This window comes from Echinops telfairi, unplaced genomic scaffold (assembly GCF_000313985.2).
Source record: "Echinops telfairi isolate 266 unplaced genomic scaffold, ASM31398v2 ScPeMD7_11;HRSCAF=52, whole genome shotgun sequence".
NCBI classification, from domain to species: Eukaryota; Metazoa; Chordata; class Mammalia; order Afrosoricida; family Tenrecidae; genus Echinops; species Echinops telfairi.
Window position 1 is genome coordinate 3992074 of NW_022103908.1, and position 7834 is coordinate 3999907.

Here is a 7834-nt window from a genome sequence, read left to right on the forward strand (position 1 = left end):
CAATGCTAAACAACTAAGAGACACAAAATATTTCAGTTTCTTATACATATACACTGCTGATTTGGGGCTGATAAAAGTCAGAATTACACATGTGGAGATGGTATTTGGAACTAATGATCAGCCCCATCTCAGCTGGAAATAAATATTTTCAGGGTTGCTAGACTTCTGTTTTCACAAAGCATTCCATTTTGTTGCTTTCTCTAACTCTCATGTACATTATCTCCCTTAACACTTCGTCATCTGACAGCCTATTTTAAAGTGAATATGCGAGCTTCTCCAATTCATAATGAAATCTGACTGGGCTCTTATGACTTCAGAAATGTAAAGGCAATCCATTCCAAGAGGCTTCTTTTTATTAAAATCTCTGGTTTCTTATGGCAAGGCAACATACTCCACTCGACCGAATGCTGGTTTCAGTGGATCTTCGTTAAGGCACAGAGAAAGCCTGCAGGAGTCATTGAGTGTCTCGGAGTCATCTGTCTGATCATGTCATGAGAAGAGTAGATGATTTGGACCATATATTGAAAACACCTTAGAATCAACACGTAAACATGTGCCCTAAGCTGCCCTCTTCAAGCCCCGAAGCTACTGAAGAAAACTGCACTAGATTAAATCAAAACCATATGTTAGACCTTGTCTCCTGAAGTTTGGAATAAACAATGTTTTGAATATTCTATCCTCCCAGAAACTACCCAGGGCTCTGCTACTAAGGTCCTAGCAAGATGAATAGAGCTGCAAAGGGGGGGGGGCTCCTTTTCTGGGGCTACGATTTCAGGTATGTAGATTCCTGCGGGCACTGGGACTGGTACAGTGCCTGAAACGAGGCATTGCGATCTAACCAGGCTCCTCCCCTTTCCTTTTCTCCCCTTCTCCACTTCAGTGCAACTCATTCTCCCCAGTCCTGCTTCGCCATTTTTAATGAATTGGATAAGAATGGAGTTAGAGTAAAAATCTTTTTTAACTTTGGGTTTTGTTTTGGGGGGACAGATTTTACTAAGATTTAAGTTAATTTAAAAATAGTTTGATATTATCTGGATAATAAGACAATTATACGGTGTAACTTAGGCAGTCCTTCAAGTACCCAAAACTCACTGCCATTGACTCAGTGTGAACTCGTAGTGAGCCTCTAGGACAGGGGAGAACGGCCCCTATAAAGGAGTGAAAAGCTACTTCTTCACCTTAGAGTAGCTGGTGGTTTTGAACTGTTGACCTTCAAGATCAAAATGGAAATCATGACGTTTTGCTTATGTTCAATCATGTCATTCCAGCTAAGATACAGTAGACTTAAGTTTATAGCGAGGGACCCACTATACATGGTGGAGTGAAATTTCTTAATGTGATTTTTCTATCCAGGTCTCCATAACTCTCACCAAATGATTGGGTGGGACTATGCAACTAGTGTGTAAGTGGCACTAATAAAGAGGTTGATCAATTTTAGTGGCCATTACCCTAGCGCTAAGAATGAGACATCTTGGCAGAACATCAGAAAAATCCCAGGACCATTAGAGTGGAACACCTTGGAGCTCTCTCTCTAAAGTAGCTCTCTCTTTAAAGTAGCTGAGGCTGAGACAAGAGGCAGCAGAGACCCTGCCTGTCCGAGCCCAGACGGCAACAAAAGGAGACCACGATACAGTACACAGGAGCAGCGCTGCGACTATGGAACCGCGAGGCAGAGCAACCGGCAGGCTTCCTGGGCCAGTCTCTAGAGGCCAAGTGGCGGAGAGGCTGAGGAGTGGAGAGAGTCTTCCCTGCTGGCTGAGGAGAGGCTTTGCTGTGGACCAGTAACTGTGTCCTTCACCCTTTTTCTGATCTCAGCTGGTGTTGACCAGTTCACTCCCACAATAAATCCAAATACCAAACACACTTCCATGGAGTCAATGCTGACTCATAGTGACCCCCCTGTGGATTTCTGAGACCGGGGGGGCGGGGGGTGGGGGGGATGAGTAGAAAGTTCTATCTTTCTCCTGAAGAGCTGCTGATGATTTCAAATTTCCGACCATGCAGATCGCAGTCCAACGTATAACCACTATACCACCAGGGCTCCTTAACGAATAGGCCCCGTTCATAGTGAGTATTGTCTGTGAGTTCTGTGTGACCATTGCGGTCACAGAGAAGGGATGAGTCAACCAGGGTGCAGTAAAGCACCGATGAAACACACAATATTCCTCTGGTTCCTTGAGACCGCTTCACCAATCCCTATTCTGGCCCCAATACTGCCTTTCATTGTGGGTTAGACTGAAGCATATGCACAGGTATAGGTAAGAGATAAGAGCTCACGGCACATGAAATCCAGAAACAGGCATGGGAATAGCGATACCAGAAGGGTAGGGGGAAGGTGGGGAAAGTAGAGGAGAAAGGGGGAACCAATAGCGATGATTGACACATAATCACCATCACCACCCTCCCAGGGGGACAAACAACAGAAACCACGGGGGAAGGGAGGCAGTGGTCAGTGTAAGATATGAAAATAATAATAATTTATCATTTATCAAGGGGTCATAAGGGTGGGGGGAGAGAGGGAGGGAAAAAAGAAGAGCTGATAGCAAGGGCTCAATAGATAGTAAATGTCTAGAAAAGAGTGATGGCACCCTATGTACAAATATGCTTCATACAATTGACGTATGGAATGTTATGAGCTGTAAAAGCGCCCAATAAAATGTCCTTTCAATAAAAACTTTTAAAAATTGTTGAACCCATAATAGAAATAAAGTGTCAGGGGAGGAAACATTGGTGTTAGATTAGTTAAGAAAAGACCTATGGCTTCCGCCTTGAGGCACCAGGGAAGCCAGAGAAGCTCAGCTGTGCCCTTTAGGCTTCCTGTTTCTCTAACTGCATTCGTGGAGCCCTCTGCTTTTGTTGTGGCCACTTGTTACTGAGTATTTAACAAGTACTTTAAAGGACTAGCTGTACTTTAAACACAAAACAAACATGCTGTAGAGAAGTGACTGTACTCAAAATATGTGCTATTCAAATGCTAACAAAGAGCTGAAGACTAACTGGGGGAATGTGGAGAGAGCCCATTGGGACACTTTTGAGGATGACTTTCGGAGCACAGGCTTAAATCTCAAGTGCGTCCAGTCAGCGAGGTCTTGGGTCACTCCTGTGTGAAAGACTTGTGTCTTCAAAAGCGTCTTCTTTTTACTCCCCAGGAATTTGAAGAAGGGTCAGCTAGCTGATGGGACACAATAGCCTGGGGGTAATCGCACAGTCTCCAATGCACACACTCCACACGCTACACTCACAATGCACTGGACACACACACCTGAGTCTACCTGTGCAACTAGGTTTACCTGTCAAACTGATATTTTAAGAAAATGATTTTTCCAGTAGTCAAGATATCTTCTCTTTGGCACCACTCCCCCATACCTTTATATCCTTTACCCCTCTTGCCTTCTCAAAGGACCCTGGGGTGCACTGGGTTGGGCACTGGCCTGCTCATGAAAGACAGACAGTGCAAAGTTACTAGCTCCCCTTGCCATACAGACGAGGCCGCCTGTCCAAGAATCAACCATCTTGGAAACCCTAAGTCGAGACGTCATGCGTTGGAATCAACTCAATGGTAGTGTATTTGGGGGTTGCCTTATCAAAGCAGCTATCTTGTCACCCAGGACCTTCATTTTCTACTGCTTCCTGCATATCCCAGTATTTATGCTGTCATTGCCTCAAAATTCTGATCAGCCCTAATGCCATTGCCAGATATACTCTTCAGAGTCCCATAGGAACCGTGGAAGGTTCTTCATTGTCTGAGAAATGTATATACTTGTATTATTTTGCTATTTCAAGATATAAGAATTGTTCTCGAGCTAACACTCTTAACACCTACGAACATAAAATCCTCTTTAGTCACATGTATCTATTTCTTTCAAATACTACATACCCTTGCTTGAGTCCCTATCTATTTTTTTTTTTTTTTTTGCAGTCGAGTTTCCCACATTTGGGGAAATCGCAGGGGTCAGCACATCCGGAGTGCAACGGATAAGCCTCGCCCTGAGAAAACCACCTTGTGATCGTGGTATCTCCCCTGCCAGGTAAGAATCTTGAATCATCGAAATGTAACCGCTGTCTCTATCTTCCTTGACAAAGGACTGCGGACCTAAGATATAATTCTATCCTCCACCGTATTTTGAACCACCACCTTCTACAGACTGTGTATGAAGCAGACTTGTTAGCTAAGATCGGGTCAGCTCCTCAGCTTCTGGAGACCCCATGTACGACAAGACTGTACCATGCCCATTAGGGGTTGTGGATGGTACAGTTATGATCTATAGGGTTTTCACTGACTGGTTTTGAACATGGTATCTCCAGGTCTTTCTCATTAGTCTGCTTTAGTCTCCATGGAAACCTGTGCAGCAGCATCATAACACACAAGTCTCTACTAACAGATGGGTGTGGCTTGCAACAGAGTCACATGGGTTAGAAATGGAAACCAGCATCATGTGTAAAAGGCAAGGATTTTACCACTGAATTACCTTTACCCCTTAAAGATGCATATAGCTCATTCATTTTTCTTGAAGAGTCTAAGACATTCTGCTTATCTGTGTAATTGATGGTAAGAATTTTCCTTTGATACATCAAATGTAATCAATAATTTACAAGCACAAAAAGTCAGAAACATTATTTGAGAAACTTTTGTAATCCCAGGTGCATATTTACTTAACTCGGGAATGAGGACATATATTATACAGGACTGCAAGGAAGCTATTTATATGTGGGAACTGAATAGAAGCTGCTGCTTGAATGACTCTACTTCAAGAAGATACTATAAGCCTTATTATTTTATAAATTTGAGCAAACAGTTTCGTTTTTCAGTCTTTTTTTTAAGGATGGGGATAAAAGGGGGTGGGAAGTCACAGGTCTAATTACCTAAAAATGGCTCTAAAAAGTAACCTTCATATTAGTTTTTAAATAATTTTTTGTGATTAGGTTCATCTATTAATAGGTGCTGGCTTCTTCTCCATTCTCCCACTCTCTGTCTCCTGTCTAGTAGTCATGTACATTCAGCATAATCATCAAAAAGTATGAATGGACTGGGGCCATTTTTCATCTTGGCTCATTTCACCCTAAGCTTTTGTTTTGTATTTTTAAAATGCATCCCATCTATGGGGCAGATGTACTACTTTGTTGCTCCTTTAAAAGTAGTGCACCCCTCCTTGCCTTTGAGTCCGGTTTGTAGCCTGTGGGTCTATGCTTAGCAGCTGAGGGTAAGCTTGGTAGGTGTTAGCTGCTGTCGGCCATCAATGTCCAGGTGCAGAGTCCTTGGGGGCGCTCATTCCGTAGGAGGCATGGCAGGAATGGTGCGAAAAGCTGGGCAGCATCGCTGAATCCCAACTGCTGGGGAAAATAGAGAACAGTAGATGTGAATATGTAGAAAATAAAAGAGAAACAACAAGAAAGGGGAGGGGGAATAGGGAAAACCTAACAAGAAAGGAAGAAAAATTAAAAAGATAACAAAAGCAAAACAAAAAGCGACCCAGTATTGGCACAAGAGCTAGCTGCCGAGCGTGGCTGTCACATTCCCAGAACATTGGAGGGAGTGCACACTGATGGCCACTGAATGGGGACATTAGGGGGGGGGCACTACTGAAAGGAGAGGTGACAGGGGATAGGATCATCAGCTCCACTGTAGGAGAAAGGGTGAGGAGTGTGTGTGGAAGAGGAGAAAACTAGAACATTAAAAATTAAGGAGCAGATCGTGAATAAGAATGAAGCTCTGGTGGCATAGAAGTTAAGCATTGTGTTGCGAACCATAAGGTCAACAGGTCAAAATTATCAGCTGCTCTAAAGGAGAAAGAGGAGGCTTTCTACTCCTGCAAACACAGTTTCAGAAACCCACAGTGGCAGCTCTACCCTGTAACAATCATGACGAGCCAGAATTGATCAGTGTGAGACAGTTTGTTTGTTTGGAGTGAATAAGACAGGTGAAAAGATAATAAAAGAGGTTTTAAAAGGTGGCACACTACTGGCAATAGACTTGTCAGTCAAACACCGATCCTGGCTGCCATGGAAATGTGGATCTCAAGATGCTGACCAGGGTGGCATGAAGTGCGCATGTACCTGCTTTGTAGGATTACAACAACAAAAAGTTGGGTAAGAGAGGAATAAGAAGAAAAAATAAGAATAACAAGACAGTAGAGAGAGGAAAAAAATAAAAGAAGGGGGGAAAATAGCCCAACACTGGCGGTTCTGTCTACCAAATACAGCTGCCAAAGGAAGTAGCATTCACTCTGTGGAAACACATGCCACTGACCGGGCAGGGGACTGGGCGGGTGTTCCTAATTAATGGCATCTGCTTCATGAAATTAAAAAGTGGGGCAATGAAGGCAAAAGTCAAATAAAAAACAGCATCGATGGGAAAGAGATGGGGAGTTAGATGGACCGATTGTCTCTGGTCACTAGGAGGTTGTGATGCTTGAGAAGAGAGATCATACCTCTCTGATCCCCATCACTGGTGTGGGTGCTAGTTTGTCTAGTTCCTGCTCTGATTGGAAAGCTGCTTGCAGTAATTCAAACCAGCCACACTGTGCTGTTTGCCGACTCCTTTTCCTTATGCCTCCTTCACTGATTTCATTCAACTTCTTCCTGTTGATTGTATTTCATCTACTTCTTTATCCAAAGGATTGAAGCACTGGTGTGGTAGTTACATAATCTGTTGTCAATTTGAGACTGAGGAGTGAATGGGATGGAGTGTAGCCTGGCAATCAGATCGCAGCTTAACGGCCTCGTTTGGAGGCGCTAAGGAAATAAATAGCTTGCTGGAGGCAGGATGGGCATTCACTCCCTGTGAGACATTCCTTCTGACAATACACATGGAGTTATGCTAGAGGCCTGGATTTGGAGAATCTGTGTGAAGACCCTTGATAGTGTTGAGATATTTCCATTGCCACTGGATCCACAAGACTTTCCACCCACTGGCCTGTGATCTTCCTACATTCAGTGTCATTGCATGTGTTTCGTGAGTCTGAAGAGGAATTTATAGACTGGTATCAGACATATGGGCTAATATTGGACATAGGGACTTGAACTGGACTGGGCTGTGATGCATTCTTAATTTATAATTACTCTTTTATATAAAAGTCTTTCTTAACACACATATGAGTGTGTCTACGAATTTGTTTCTCTAGCCCACCTGGACTAGCACATTATTGGTACCTTGGGAGTGGGGTCTAGAGAAACAAATCGTGAAGATGGAAGGTAGATCCTTGTTGGACCTCTGCCTAGTGGGAGTTTTTCTTCTTTGGCTAGCCAGATATGCTCATGCAGTTTACTGGGTTGTTTTCTGGAAAGAATACGGAAAGTTAGTGTTTTGATTATTTTGTTTGGTAGTAATCTTTGGTTATTCCTGTGTGAAATGGCAAAAATGAATGTGATTAATGTATAATTTGAGCTCAGGGGACAAAATCACCCCTTGAATTTCTCAGAGCTGCTTAGTGAAAATGGCTGACAGAAGGTCAAAATGGCTGACAGAAAGCCTGGCCCTGGCTTGATGCTGTCAGAGGCTTAATCTCATATTTTTGCATTAATAGAATAGTTTAGATAAAGAATTAAGGTAAGTTAAATACGGATTAAACTTGACTGTTTTAAGAATTGAGATTAGTATCTGATTCTACTTTGTTTATACTGATTTCTTCTGCTTATTATTGTGGATACAATGATTGATAGAAATGATTATTGGGAAGTATGAAAATAGAGAGCTTGTAAGCCCACTTTCCTTGAGCCATTAAAATTTGATCTTTAAATGGGTTAGGACACACCTGCAAAGAAGGCTCTGAAAAGATAAGCCCCACCCAGTGTTTGGAGTATTCAGGATATTTGCATCCAAGAGACCTGCCTAGGA

The 7834-nt window shown here is 42.9% G+C and overlaps 1 pseudogene; it reads right to left on the bottom strand.

The window, feature by feature from the left end:
* Positions 1-3909: 3909 nt before the first annotated feature.
* On the bottom strand, positions 3910-4036 carry LOC115868509 (annotated as a pseudogene).
* Positions 4037-7834: the final 3798 nt, after the last annotated feature.